This window comes from Asterias rubens, chromosome 8 (assembly GCF_902459465.1).
Source record: "Asterias rubens chromosome 8, eAstRub1.3, whole genome shotgun sequence".
Taxonomy (NCBI): Eukaryota; Metazoa; Echinodermata; class Asteroidea; order Forcipulatida; family Asteriidae; genus Asterias; species Asterias rubens.
This window is the reverse complement of record NC_047069.1, coordinates 12740422-12756887: the sequence shown is the minus strand read 5'-3', so window position 1 is coordinate 12756887 and position 16466 is coordinate 12740422. Positions and strand designations below refer to the sequence as shown.

Genomic DNA, 16466 nt, shown 5'->3' with positions numbered 1-16466 from the left:
CAACCTATCCCCATTACTTATTACCAAGTATGGTTTTATGCCCAAAATTATTTTGAGTAAATACCAATAGTGTCCACTGCCTTTAAGAGTGATTATAAATTTTCCCAAAGTTGCACGTTAGTGCACGAGAGAAATATCGACTCTCAAAACAGTTTTATATAGTCGGACATGACACAAACACTTTCATAGAAAAGTAAGCGATTATTTGAAAAGAAGATGTTTAAAGGCACTTGACACTATTGGTAATTACTCAAAATAAATTTTAGCGTTAAACCTTACTTGGTAACGAGTAACGGAGAGCTGTTGATAGTATAACACATTGTGAGAAACAGCTCCCTGTTAAGTAGCATTTTATTTTTATTTTATTGAAAGAAGTGATTTCTCACTTAAACATTTGAATTTGATTTAGAGACCTCGGAATTCGATTTTGAGGTCTCGAAATCAAGCAGCTGAAAGCACACATGTTGTGCAACAAGGGCGTTTTTTCTTCCATTGTTCTCTCGCAACTTCGGCGACCAATTGAGCTCAAATTTTCACAGGTTTGTTATTTTGTGATAATGTTGAGATGAGAAGACTGGTCTTTGACCATTACCAAAGGTGTCCAGTGCCTGTAACACCTATAGATGTATGTACACTGTTAAAAGAGCTGGGCAAAATATCGCTGGGTAAACGCCATTTGTGATTTGTTGGTAAATTTTTGTTCAACTATTGAGTAAACTTAAGGGTTGGTTAAGATAAAAAAGTTACCAACGTTGAGTATAGTTTAAACAACAATTGTTGGATAAACATTGTCCAATTAATTGGTATTGTTTATTAGATTTATCCAACCACGAATTGCTGGGTAGAAATTGGAGAAACACTCCCGGCAGATGGGCATTGTGGCGTGAAAGGGTGTGACGTTAACCATTTTGTTGTGAACTTTGTTATCGTGCGCACACGCGCTCATTACCAAGTCATGAAAGTTATAATGCGACGTCGATGATGGCTGACCACCAAGTGTTGAGATTACTGGAGGAGTGTGGCGTTAGCTCCCTAACGGACGTTTTCTGAGGTGAGAATTGATAAATGTATCTCTAAAGTTTAAAAGTACATGTTCTTATTATGATTTAGATCAAGAACGTGTGGGCCTGTCTGAAAACTCGGCTTGAGCTGTGAATGCATGGCCTACCGCACGTTATCGCAGTTTCAGGGACATCATCGACACACAACACACACACGACGCCACACGCAGAGCCATGCCTAGCCCTTGTGTAGTAGTAGTAGTAGCCTATATAACGTCCAATAGTGTCCTTAGTTAACCCCCTTATCATTAACTTTGATTGATAATATCCCTTGATATAAAACATGTAGATGAACTTGGGTGAACATGTAATGTATAGCAATTAAAACAGCATGGGTTTGGTAGGCCTCTTCTTCCCAAGGAATGGGAAAACTTTGTTAATTATCTCCAAAGACTTGGTATTTTCTCCTTAGATAATGGGTAATCGGTTCTGTTCTTCCAAAACGTTGAGTACATGCTATTATCTTGCCCAACTGTTTGCTTACTGATCTAAAAAAGTTGGGTTACATGTTCCTGATCTCCCCAAGGGTTGGGTACATGTGCACCGCCAACTATATTCTCCTTAAATAGTGGGCGCATGTGCTCCTATACCAAGCAGTGGGGGTACGTGACACTGTTTTACCTGGGACCGGGGTATGTCCCTATTTTTCCCTGATGCTGACAATTTGGACCACTTCTTGATAAAAAGGGAACTCAAAAATCAAAGCAAAAAAAAAAGGACCCTTAAATTTACCAAAATGACACTAGTTTTAAGAGTATTGGAAGCAGTGCATAGTTACACACAGCTACTTTTAAGATAGGATAGCTATGCCCATGCGTAACAGCTTTGCAATTAAATTTATTTTTGTTTACAACTCATACAGATAATGAGATCGACATGCAGGCAATGAAGGTGCTGACCGAGGCAGATAATTTGCAACTTATTCCCAAAATCATCCATCGACACTCAACGGGTAAGTGATGAATTTCTCTGAAAACAAGCAGCCTTGCTTTGGTCTTCTATTTGTCACTGTTATCTGAATTTGTTTTATTTAAATGACTCCAGTATGTTTTGAAAACCCAATTTCATGAATCATTTGTTTTCAGAAATAATTGCAATTCTTACAAACCCAACACAAAATAATAGTAACACACATGTCTCTAGTAAATTACTGTTACTCTTCTCAGTATACGGATCTGTCCTGGTGTTCGTGCGTGGTTGTCTTCAGATTGTGCCGTCACCTTGTAAACCCTAACAAGGCGCTTTAAACAGCTCTCATAACTCAAAAAAATAACTCTGTATATCCTCTTGTTAAATAAAATAATAATGATCACTTTACTTGACATTTGAATGTTATATTAGGCGCTGAGTATATTAAGAACTGAGTATTAGGATATTAACAAGTTTTATTTATTATTCTTGTTATGCCACAGGATATCATAATGCCACACTACCTGAAGGATAGACACAAAGCTTCATCCCCAGCCCTTTGTGCTATCATTAGGCAGCGCTGATCTGGAGTCAAGAAATGCTTTTCCACAACCATCAGTCATGAAAGCAGTAGATGACATTGTGTACTACAAGGCACACTATGTGCTGGACTGCAAATACCAAGTTCAGTGCCAGGGGTATGGACTTTTTTTGAAACGTGTGTGTTCACCCAGCAAGGTGTGCAATCGAGAGAAACCACCACACTGAGAGGTGTAATGGCTTATCTTGCACATTAAAACGTGCTGTAAGTCACTGCAGTAATGCTGCACCCATCTAAAAGTATAAAAGGCTACCTAACAAGTTATAATTATTGTAGTCGGTGTGTGAGAGAATCACATTACAAAACTTTGTTTTGAAAAAACATGTTGTTGTTGATCCTTAGGCAGTCTTATTATAGTTGGTGTGTAATAGTAGCAGATTCTTAACTTTGGTATGAAACAATGTTATGAGTAAATATATTACATTTTGAAAGTGTACATCCCAGTAACGTCCGACCTGTCTGACTTGTTATGCAAGTGTCATCAAATTGAAGTACTTTGCTTTACACAATAACTCTCATTGTTTTACAAGTCACTGCAGCAATGTCTGCTGAACCCATTTACAAGTATATAAGGCTACCTAACAAGTTGATCATTAGGCAGTCATATTGTAGTCGGAGAGTAAAAGAAGCAGATTCAAAAAAATTGTTTTAGTTTGAAACAAACAGGCTTTTTCCGTTGATTTTTTTCTGGGGGATGGGGTGTTTAAGTCAGCAGCTTTAACGGTTTTATGAGTAATATAGCCTATGTTTGTATTTATTTGTGCAAAAACGTTGTTTCATTGCTTGTTTGATGTTCACAAATAAAAAAGGAAAAGCAAAGAAGTACTTTCTGAAGTCTTTCATTAATGTTTGTGCTAATTACTCAACTGTTGGATGAATAATTTGGTTCAATCTAGTCTCAACAACTGAGCTTTAGTAATGGATTTGTGCCCAACAATTTACAAAAACGAACGGAAATTTACCAACAAGTGGTCATTATCTGGATACACGGTTGCCCATCTATTGCATAGACATATTCCAACTACTAAGCAGTTATTCTAAAAGGTTGACCAATATATGAGGAAACATGGTTATACAACGTTTGTGTAACTGTTACTACCCAAGTATTGGGAGACTTATTATTACCAACCCTTGGACATATAAAACAAACCAAAGGTTGGGCAGAAGTAAATTCCCAACTTGTGTGTAGGTCGTTTGCTCAATCATTAAGCAATGACATTGACCAACGACCGTTGGGCTATAATTGCCCAATAGATGTTGAAGCTGACTATTGTACCAACGTTGGGCAATAAGTTGGGCAATTTTTTGCCCAAAGTTCTAACAGTGTACACCCTAACCACTTCCGGGTCACATTTAGCCCGGATTCACAATGGGTCCGGTCTCAATTCTAGGTCAATATACAACCCTGCCAAAATGGCTGAAACTGAAGCAGGATTGTAACTAAAATATATTAAAGAACCCAAATGCTGGGACTATCTGCGTGGTGTTTCATCAGACCTCGAAAATGATTGCAATGACAAAGTGTACTTTATGTAAAGGTTGTTCAAAGTATGTCAAGCTTTTAGAATGTTGTGTAAACATCTGCCATAAGGTATCAATGTCTTTTGAAATGCACCTGGAAATGTTGGGTAAAAGCATGTCGACAACTGCATAGAAATTCATTCTTTCTATGGTTAAAATGTTGCTACACCCAAACTACACCCAAGTGCTTTACAATGCCATAAATCTAATGGTCCATGACGACTGTCATCAATGTCGGACACATGCGTTTTTCAAGTTTTTATAGGTTGAACATTTCTACAGGATCAATAAATCATTCGATTTCAATCATCACTGTCAATTTTTTCGATAGTATACTGGAGGAAAAATCCATCAGGACAAATAAACAAAGTTTACGATAACATACTTTTACTGGACCTTTTAACCAGTAGACTACAAAACGAACGCAATGATGAATCACAAAATAATGTCAAAATAGTCTTACAAAAGCAAAATGGCGTGCGGAAAAGAAGGATGGCCATTCTCTTATATAGTACTAATGAATTACCTTTATGCTTTTAATTTAGTTAGAAATTTACCAGTATTGCATTGACTTTATGACTTAATCTAAATAATGAATATGCTCGCTTGTTCAATTATTGCGTTGTGATGGTCATATTTAATAAAAATATATTATCAAAAGTCTAGTTTAAAGGTGGAAAAGGGTTATGCCGTCAAAATGTCTGAATATAATTTGATTTATGCAGCATTTTGGGCCCTGCACTTCTCAATGTCATTTCCGAATGAAGGCTTTATACGCATTATTAATTTTTGGATGAAAAGAATGACCTTCAGTGTTGACAGATTGATCTGTTATCCTGGGTCATCATCGGGCCTTTGAAGTAGGCGAGGCGGTAAAGGTGGAAATTTAGTTGAAAGTTTGTATTGACGATGGGTTCTCAAAAGGGAAACAAGTCGCTAGAAACTTGGTTTACAAGCTACAAACTTGTATATACCGTGGAACTTGTTTTTAAAACTTTCCACAGATGATGCAACTGCTTAAAGTTGATGCAACTGCAAAACAAATTAGACAGTGCAACGATATATTCAATTAGGAGCGGTAAGTTTGTGAATGGTTGCTCAAACAGGTTGTACAATATAACATCTTCTTAAATAATGTACCTTCGGTTTGCGGTAACTGCATACTCAACAGTACGGCGTGGATTATTTGTTTAAGAACGTTCTGTCAGGGGAGGTAGGCAATCGGCTGGGACCCCTACTTTTGCTAATGATGAGGGGAGACGACATTTCTCTTTGTTAGTCCATTGCCGCAGAGTGAGTTATTATTGGTCTCAATGCTTCGATCAGTCTGCTCCAGTCGTAGTTAGCGCCCACGACATGGCCATATTGTAGGCTAATGGGAATATTGAGACCAATTAAGAACTCACTCCGCGGCAGAGAATACAATAACGTGAAGTTCCTTCCACCCACTAAGCAAAATTAGTAGTCCCAGCCGATGTCATACTTCCCCCAGGTAGTACTTAATAAGCAGGAAAGTTCTTTTCAGAACTCTTAGTAGTGAATAAAAGAAAAACATGATCTTCTTAGCAAATTAGATACACGCGTGGTGTTACCGCAAACTATCAAAAACCATAACTTATACTACTATTAAATGTCCATGCAACTTTGTTTGGTGTTTTTAACTTGTTTGACAGATGAATCTCGAAACTGACATGGGAAAACACTCGAAGCTTTGCGATAACTACAAATAAAGGTTTGCAGTAACACCATTTGTGAATATCTCCTTTCGAGTAGTTGGTTCTGAAAAGAACTGGTGGGTATACGACTCAACGTTCGATCAATATGCTCTGACCGTTTTCGAGATAGGTACCTGCCGCTTTGAGATAGTGTATACGTTACCTCTAAGCTGTTCATCATTAATAGGACCATGGAGGTAGAACTTATAGACTCTGCCTTCAGGCATCTTCAGGTATCCTGAGCTGCTCGAGCAAAATTGTTGGACAACTTCTTGTAAAGAAAAAAACTTACCTGTAAAGTTCATTCCGCTCAAGATTCCCTTCATTACTCTCCTCGGAACACATACTCAGATGCCTCATTCTGGTGGAGTTTGTTACTTGAGTGGAATATTAAACCATATAGAGCAAGACCTGTCACAATCCTTGCTAAAAAGTTACCTCAACCACATGTAGCAGCCTTCGCCTTGGGACGCTTGACCGAGCTCTACGTGTATTGACCGCTCTGCTCACCGGCCCGTGGGCTGATTTTCCCCCTTTTGTCATGATGCGCGATGATGCGTAGTTTGGTGCCGTCAACAAATCAAAACAACTCCCTTGTCTGAACCGCTCCAATGGAGTGGTGTCCTTTGTGTATGTGTTTGTATACAGGTTTGTATTGTATAAACAAACTGTGATAATCAGTGTGGGCTAAATGATTGAGTGAGCTGGGAGAAACTCCTCTCGACATTTCTTTTTACCTGATGTTGACGGTGGATGATGTGATCGAATCTGACATGCGGAGACGTAATAATAATAATCCATCCCTGTTGGAATTCAAGATTGTTTTCAGCAGCCTCTACCGGATGGTCCCTACCTTGTGATCAACCTGACTTTGTACTTCCCCCTTTTTATGCATGTGAATTCAACCCATAAGTCGGTGATGTCAATACGAATTGACAATCGATAATAGACAAGTCCGTACCATCAACTACTGATCTCGGTTCCCACGACTAATAAAAAAACACAACTTTATTTTCCTTTTTCAAATAATATTTCAAATGTTTGACCTTGGTGGTTGTGCTACAAAAATCATGTAAACGAATCAACGGTATATAATGTGACAGTGCAGTGAAAAGTAACTTCACACAACTTTTGCAAAAGCACACGCAATCTGTGTAAAAAAAAAGTTTGCTGCTTGTTAAAACCTGCTAATTTATCAGTGATACTTATTTTTAACCTCCAGACACCCCAACAATACAAAAAGCATCAGTCACAAAACATAACAACAAAACCCCCAAACCAAACAAATAAAGAGGCAAACACACAACACCCTCACCAAACAATCAGCCAAACAAACACCCAACACCTAAAACAGACAGAAACAAACGAACAAATAAACAATCAGTCCGTTTCCCTAGATAAAGATAATTTCACCTTGTACATGCTTTAGTATTTTGTGGCAGGCATAATATCTATACTACATTGGTCGTATGGGAAGTTTTACATTTTGTTTAAAAAAAAGAACGAAGATATTTAAAAGTAAGTCTTTAGAAGTGCCACTTTTCATGCCAAAAGTTGACAATTAGTCGTATACAGTCAGGTTTCACAAAAATAATGTAGGAAGATTGTTTGCTTTCATCATTTGTGCTATGTACATTTTGCGCCTGCATGAAGCCCGGGCTCTGTGTTTTAGGGGTAAAAACAGGTGATCATGGGTTATCTTGTCTAAGTTAGAACTCTCATAAAAAAAAAGAATTCTGTGATGTTGTCTGTCAACAGGTTGCGTTCGGATAGTTTCGCCCTCTGTCGCCCGGTGCAAGCCTCGGAGCATCTCATCAAGACTCGGAAACTCCGGAAGTGAAATATGAAACAGGTTAGTCCTTGCAAATCACCTGAACGCAGTTCAGTTTGGTTGTACACACCGTGCGTTAGGTGGAATTTTGCACCTGTTGAAATCCATTTTGACCGAAGGCTGGTGCATCAGAAGTACGATTATTGTTCGTGGACGTGTTCTGTTGTATTACTATAACATAACAAACATATTGTTTGGAATGAGTACCGTATATTAATTGAGTGGATATGATAAATAATATGAGTAGGCAGTTTATTCTGGTCCCCAGCATAAATGTGGCTATTGTGTTGACCAGGGAGATCAGAATACTGGAGAATACTGTGTGTGGGACTTTAGATGGTAGCATAATACGCACATTTCGCAGTATTTTATTTAGCCCGTCACCAAACATACACAAGCCCCTACTTCTACTCACTGGAAATATTGGTGAATTAGATACCCATTTTATCCAGCAGTATGACAACCATCATCAAGACATCCCCGTATTGAGCAAGCTCATAAACAAACATAACAATGGATACAATTTCAAACTTGCACCGTAGATTGTGTTGAAACAAAGTCTAAACTTGTTTTGCAGACATCGCTTGAATCATTGTATCCTTCTGTGGGATTGTGATGCTTAGGCAAATTTCTTCTGAACTCCTCCCGCGAGCCGGTTGGTGCTGCTATAACATCAAAGCGCCCTCTTTGTTTGATTCGCGAGCGGGCAAGAAGCAAACCCGACGGCTGTTTTTATTTCAAGTCTAATAGACGCAGGTTCTATCAGCCTTGGTTGTGTAATAATTTCGACAAAACCTGCTCGTCATAAAGAACCATGTCAAATCCGTTATCGTTGTTTTTTTGTTGCCCTGTAAAATGTATTGGTACACTGTTTAAATTTCCCCGCAGAGGCAAAGAGGTAACATTTAAATAGGCCCTATTAAAAAAGAAATCATTGCCTTTCATTTTAAGATTGGAGTGTCAGACGATGCAGATTGCAATAATATACTCTTCATCACAAAATAAGACTCGGTACTGCCACGTTTTTGGTTTCTCAGCTGTGTTCTTCTTTCTTTCTATTTTTGGCAAACTGCAGTTGAATGCCCCTGCTGACGGTAACCCAACCCCGTGGGATTCATTTCGTATATTTGTAATATCCAATTTAAAGTCGTATAATATTAGTCCGCCGTGCTCAAACCCAGACCTTGTCAACCAACTTGTGTGTTTACTATACAACACTTTACAATCACTCGGAACCAGACCTCTCTAATTCGGTGCCTATATAGGTCTGCGTCACGAAAGCGCGCCACCTGGCGATATTAGTATTTTGTAAAACGTTGCGCAAACCCTTTTAGTTGAAAAAATACAATTATAGTATTAGTACGTTAGTATTTCAAGAAAAAACGTTTAGTGAAAAATACCGCTTCATAGGACCTTTAATATTAAAGGCACCCGATAGTTCTGTTGAGTTGACCTTAATCTACAATCTGGATTTGATCCATAGTCGTTTGTTCAAATCAATATCTAGGCCTACTTGATAAAGGCAATGGGTGCAATTTTCTCTATGCCCAAGGTCATTGCATTGGTGCCACTAAATTTTTGAACAAGAATACCCCAAAAGAAGTCTTACAAACGTTACAACGTAAACTATAGCTCCTTTCACACGAGATCAGTTTATCAAGGGTCCCTTGCTTAAATGAAGCAAGGCTGTAAAATTGTGAAATGATGTTATTCCGTGTGAAAAGAACACAGTTTTTCTGTAGTTTTCAGGTCCTTGTAAATTGTTTTCCAATGGGGTCATCATTGACCACAACCGAGTGCATTATTTGACGCAAAAATTAACAGTAGTAATTAACTTGTTATCGTGTTGTTCTTCATTTCGGGCCTTTCTCTTGATCTCAGAAATTAGTTTTGTTTTAAGGCCTACATAAATCAAATAAAATATGGATGTTTTTCTCAATTTAATAATTTGCAGACCTTCCATTAAAAGGGATATCACATTTAATAAGTAGACAATGTTTGCTGCGTTGAGTCACATGAAAAAACCCAGCCTATATTGGCTTCCGCCATCCTTGGGCGAAATGTCATGTGTCATGCAAGATTTGACATCAAATCAACATCGGGTTTTGCAATAACTGAGTATATATATATATGCACTGTCGTTAGGGGAAAGAAATAACATAGACAAAACGGGATTTTGAAAACTGATATTAATGGTGATTTGCTCGGTAGGTCGTCGCACACGGCAATGTAATTATTGCTGTGGCGCCCTGGAAATGCTTTAAACTTCATCATTCTCTAGTCAAAAATTGTGAAATGATATTAGTCCGTGTGAAAAGAACACAGTTTTAATGATTGGTTTGAGCTGCATTCGCTGTCTTAAAGGCACTTTAAGTCATGTTTAATCTTTGTGTCCTCATGATGCTGTCTTTTCTGATTGTGAGTACTGAATTAAATTGGACGAAGCGGGGGTACCCCTCTTAAAATGGGGTGTTAATTGGCACACATTTTGTTGGATAACATGTACCCAAGAGATAACCAATGATAACACTGATGTTGTTGTTTTAGCAGAAATAAGTGTTTTTTATATTTTGTTTCTATCTATATGTGGCAACACCCATGGTGTAATTTGGACACCCCAGTGTTTGCAGTGCAAGGGGGTTTGATTAGCATAAAACTGGTGTATAGGTTTATGTGCTTTACATAACATGGATTCCATATGTATTTATATAGTCAATACTTTGCAGTCCGTCCCCGTGTTCAAACCATAACATAAATGCCATGTCTTCCTAATATCTCTTCCTGATTGTTGGCAAAATCACCCTGACTGCAAGATGCGAATGTTGACGGAGTCTGCATTTGATTTCGTACTTATATATCCTAAGAACGTTCGCAACTACAAGTCGTTTGTAGTAGGCTACTTGAATCCTCAAGTGGTATAACTCAATACCCGTACTTGTTCTCGAGTGTAACTTATGCAGACGGTAATGACCTCTCGTATATAAAAAAGGAAACTATGCTTATAAACATCATAAAAATAACAAAGTGTGGTTAATGGCATGATTGTAAAGCCTGATGGGCCAAATTTCATAAAGCTGGTTAAACAGGAAAAACCCTCATTTTGTGTTATGGACCTTCGAAGCGAACTTTTGCCAGATTCGTATGTTCACTTCCAGAATTGAAAACAAAAATTCTAGCCTAAAACAAGTGTGTACACGTGCCACAAGTTTTCTGAAAAGGGAACTTTCAAATATTTGTATAAAAACAATACTGTGATCGTCTTACTAACATTTCCACAGCTTGGTTGCAAGTTGTGAAGAAACAAAGGGGTTATTCAATGCGGTCTATACAGGCTTGAAATCTATTTAAAATATTATAAGAAACCATTGATACGCCACTACTTTATTGCGACGAAGTCATTAATAAATCTACAGGCGACGCGCCGACTGTAGATTTATTAAATTCGCGACGTCTTGCGAATAAATTTCAATGGAAAGAGTCAGGTTGCGTCTGAGTCTGCCATCAAAAGGCATTCAAAATGAGAGTTAATGTAAACTGTATCTCCTTTTCATCTTAAAACCAATTAGTTGTGTACACATTTCCCGGGTTAGTCTTACCAAAAAGCGAACTTATTTCAGGTTTAGAGATGAGAGTGAAGGAAAGGAAATGTTAGGCGAGATTAACAATCCACCTGTATTTTCTAATAGAAACACCTAGAGCGCAGACGTGCGTAAAAAAAAAAATCAAATTTGCGGATCCTGTACTTCAAATTCCAAGCAGATTATACGTTTCCATGTGATGCATATACCCATGGAAAGGTTTGCTCAACTGTGAACAAAAATGCTAACCAACCATCCGAAAGAGTAAATTATTGCATTTGGCAACAGCTTCACAATGCCGTCTACTATATGATCTTATTAATATTGCATAGAGCGTCAACGATGTTGATTTTGTCTCTGTCGCAAACAGTCTTATGGTTTTTGAAGGGACCATCGTAATCACGTCCCCAAGCCGCGTAGACCGAGATAACGGTACAATACCGTAGTGGAAACCGTTGGCAACAAAATTGATAAGTTTCACCTATTAAACATTCTTATTTTCAAATTCATGTATAGTTTATTATAGTTAAATTTTGTTTATTACCTTCATTAAACAAACATCAGAATACATTGTGGTGCAACATGCTAGTACACTAATTAGGGACCCTAGATCACAATCATATTAAAATGAAAACGAATATACAGAGACAGCAGCAAACATGGAAAACCAACAGTAGAGACATGGAACTATCGGTACCACAGAGACAGAAAAAAAAAATACTTTTAAAATATACAAACAACAAATGTAAATTTTACAGACAATTTGAAATACAATAACTCCTTGAGATATATTTTTGGCTTAAATCATACCAGAATCACAGGACGTCTTTACATGATTGCAGTCGAAGTAAAGAAGTGTTCAAAATACCAGACAACAAGTAAACTGTCCGTTGTTTTCACAGCGATACCACCATATTTATGATGACATTCGTGTTGTACAGTGCCGTGTTTATTGAAAGCTAGAGGATGTGAATGAACTCATCCTTCCCAAACCATCGATGGATCTTCCCTTTAAATACTCGTGGTTTATTTTCACTCATAAAGTGTCTTATTTCCCGATGGTCTGGCAATTGCCCACTCTAGTGTATCTTATCCTGAGGCTTACCTGGAACTAAACATATACAAATTTTATACAAATATCAATATTTCTCCATCGATGCAGAAGTTGTTTGCGAAAGGCTGGAACGCTCAAAACTTAACAAAGTTAAAAACTGATTTATCATACAAAACTCTTTTTTTAATCGAAAAATAAGCTCACAAATTACAATCGTTATTATAAACAGGACTTGATTATATGTCGATCTTGATTTGTTAATATAATTATTTACATAACACTATCAATCTATAACCTACGTTTTTTTCAAAGTATCGATTTTATCCCATCAACAGAATGAATCTCTTTTTTTCACGAGTGGATAATTGATTTGATTTGATTTGATTTGATTTCTTGTTTTATTCCAAAAGGAACATATACCCCATTACCAAGGAGAAGGGCAACACAAATATCTTATTATGAACATGCAGCCTTAACATCATTCACAGTAATATAGAAAGGTTATCCGACTTTGCTGAATATGGATTAATTTGTACGTTTAGATTAGGAGAGTGTTGTGTATCACAGTTGTTCGGCACGATAAGTGCACGGCTTGTCCACAGAGAAAGGACATACTCCATGGTTTGTCTCGTGTGACATTCCTTCTCTCCTGTATCGACCTCCATCCTCCCACTAAGTGACAATCTCCATCCCACCTTACTAACCTAACCTTGTCAGTAATTGAATCTTCTTCTGTCACCCTGTAATGCAGAGGTGTGAATGTGTGACTTATGAAGCAATAGGAATCGCGCACTGTGGGCAAATAGCCCTTTTGTATCACATTGTCTGGCATGGCCACTCGATGCAACCACTCGTATCATTTACACCGGTTAGAGAGGTTAATCATGATCAAGTGACCGACTCGACCCCCAGATCCACGGCACCCATGTCTCTCTCTATCTCCGTTCGTTTACCCCCAGCAGGGGAGTGATCTATAGTCTTGGTTCAATACATCACTATCTCATACTCGTAACGTAAACGTGATAAACACGACAGAGGGCGCACTTTTCCTCTTGATTTCAGAATGGAGCAAAGAATTGACTTGCGCAAAGCTAGCAGGCGATACGGCGCGCTGGCCATTGGTCGCGAGAATATACTTACTCAGCGGGCAGTACGAGTATGGCGCGCTGCCCATCCCATGCATAGTAACGAGGCTGGGAAATAATCAAAGCGAAAGTCTTGGAATCAAGACTAGGAGTGATCATGATTTCACATCCATGCAGTGTCTCTCGAAGTGAAACGTGAAGGTGTCAATTTGGCATGCAGGCCGTGGTTAAATTATAGGCAAGACGGTATGGCGTGATGCCTTGTATGGCCGCTGCACGTTCCAATCATCACCCCTCAACATTGGAACCGATTGCACGGGCGGAGTGCTTTTGTCATGAGTAAAGCTTCGCCGTAGCTATAAAACAAGTGAATTTTAAAATCAGGTGTACCCTACAGATCATTATGATCCACTTCAATGTCAATATTGTTCTTGTTAAATTTCATTTTTTTTGGTAAAATTAATAGGGGTTTATGGCCTTAGCTTTCGATCCAAACTGGACCTTCGCCAGAGGCAGAAAACTAAGTATCAACACACACACAAGCATTCTTAGAGCAAAAACAGGGAGCAAATGATAAAGGAAAACTAAAAATCTTGTTGAGTGATAGTCTTATTAGCTTTCGATCCAAAACCAGACCTTCGTCATAGGCATAATTAACAAGTACAAACATCAACATTCCTATTTAAACAATACGAGGAGCAAAGGCTAATAGTTGGAAGATGTTCAACAAAAAAGAAAAAGAAAAACAAGTGGGGAGTGGTAAAAGATAAAATTGTTATGGTTTAAAAAGATCATGGATAGTTTTGCTACAAATTTGGCTACAATTGCAGTCACATGGTAGTTTTTGGCCAATAGGGCAATCTTAAGCATTGTTAAAATGCTACTTCGGATGTGGCTATCATGGTATTGGCTGCACCTGCAACGTCCAGCCGTTGTCACTGTAAAAGCCATGTAATGAGTTCGAACACGGTCCTTGTTTCACGTCAGACCCTGCATATAAATGTATATGTTTTGTTTTGCAAATACGCCATCAAACAAATCAACAAAGCAATATAAAAACTTCAACTGTTCATTGTCGGTTTATATTTTTCCTTCTAGCGAGTTTCTCTTGTGTTTGATAGTTATTTCACGAGGTCTGAAGCATGCACAGAAGTAACCGTTCGCAAAATGAATTCTTCGACCAACAACAATTAAACAAAGTAAACCGTGAAACAAAACAATGTACTGAGTAACGACAACTTTCTCAATGCAGTTTCTTTACATTGATTGACGGAAAATTACCAGCATTATCAACATTGGAACGTGCACATTGTGTTCCCCTCGTAATAACGATACCATGAAATGAGCTGTAATTTAAGCTTTGTCTTTTTGCACATGCTTTATCTGTGATTAAGTTAAGATGTCAGTGCAAATGTTACTTCAAATGAAATGTATTTGCAGACAACCCTAAGATAAACTATATGGAGACACGTTTTGAATGCTGTCGTATTGACAGGAGGCGTGCACGCACGAGCTGGCAACCTTTCTCAGAGATATGAATTACTTGATGATGTTTGCAGTAAAACATCTCCATGTTATTCGTTCATTTAGCAACACAAATTTGGAGGTAAAACGTTTTGTAAAACGAGCGAGACACTTAGATTGATGACACAAATCCGGAAATTATATATAATTGCAAGATTTCAAAGAGTATACGTTTCAGATGCTTGATTTCGAGACCTCTCAGGTCTCGAAATCAAATTCGCGGAAAATTACTTCTTTCTCGAAAACTACATCATTCTCTTCAGAGGGAGCCGTTTCTCACAATGTTTTAAACTATCAACCACTCCCCATTACTCGTTACCAAGAAAGGTTTTATGCTAATAACTATTTTGAGTAATTACCAATAGTGGCCACTGCCTTTAAAATTAATGGCAATCAAAACTATTGGTTATTGTATATGTTATCACACTTAAAATGATTGGTAATCAAACTTATTTGCTAGAAGCCAACATAATTTTTCTCTAGTATAAAGCATTTTGAGAAACGTTTGACTTCGAAATAATGTGGCTATTGTAAAAATTTACCAGTATTATGCCCCCAAGTTTGAATCTGAGAAGCGTTACGGCGTTACCCTTCTCAGATTGTGAGTTCCTATAGTATTATACACATTATTTACTGGCAACGAGGTAACTAGTATACGTCTATTCCCACGAGGGACTTTGAGTGACCAGAAGAGCGACCTATTTCCCGAGGCCAAAGGCCGAGGGAAATAGGCCCCTCTTCTGGTCACTGGCAGGCCCGAGGGGGAATAGACGTACACTAGTTACCGAATTATGCCAGTCAATATGTGTTTTATAACACTCGGTCTTAAAATGTCAAATAAGAACAGAAAAACGAATTTTGTAGTTTGTTCACGGTTCAAGTCAAGAGAGGGCGCTGTTACCGCGGGCACTATAGACCTTATCGCAAATACCAATGCGCAAGCGCAGACTGTTGAATGAGGTGCATTGTGGGATATATATGGATCAAATTTGGGTACCAGCTAGACCACAATGCACCTAATTCCAAGCTTTACGCGCGCGCCCCGGTATTTGCGAAAAGGTCTATTTGCAAAGACTAGTGCCCGCTCTGGTACTATTCCCGCAAAATACGCGCGCGCGATCACTAGCCTTTATTAGTTCATCCCACGTGACCGTGTTTCAGCCAACCAGAATACAGAACAAGCAAGAGGTGTGTTAAAGTAGAGATTATTCTTCCTGCATTCGCGCCGGTTTTTCGGCGACATCTAAAAAAAACGCGACCACCTTTTAAAATGAATTGGCTTGTCCTGGGACATATCGTTAAGGGTTTCACCTGTTTTTGATACAAACTTAACGAGTAATTAACTAAATGTGTTTTGGTCTGCTGGTTGGCAGTGCAAGTTGGCCATCGGGCTGTCAGATGGTTTCTGGACGCTTTTGGTAATTACTCAAAATAACTGTTAGCACAACAACTTACTTGATAACGAGCATTGAGCATGCAATGGAGAGCTGCTGATAGTCTAACGTAGTTTTTGAGAAATAGGTCTCACTTAAATTGGTTGAGACTTCAGGCCTGAAAAGTTTTATTGGCATCTGAAAGCACAATATT

The 16466-nt window shown here is 38.3% G+C and overlaps 1 long non-coding RNA gene across 1 annotated transcript; it reads left to right on the top strand.

Moving 5' to 3' along the window:
• The first annotated feature begins 649 nt into the window (after positions 1-649).
• LOC117293904 lies at positions 650-2599 on the top strand. Its single transcript, XR_004519489.1, has 3 exons — positions 650-1051; positions 1924-2013; positions 2474-2599. It is a non-coding gene; the product is annotated as an uncharacterized LOC117293904 (long non-coding RNA).
• Positions 2600-16466: the final 13867 nt, after the last annotated feature.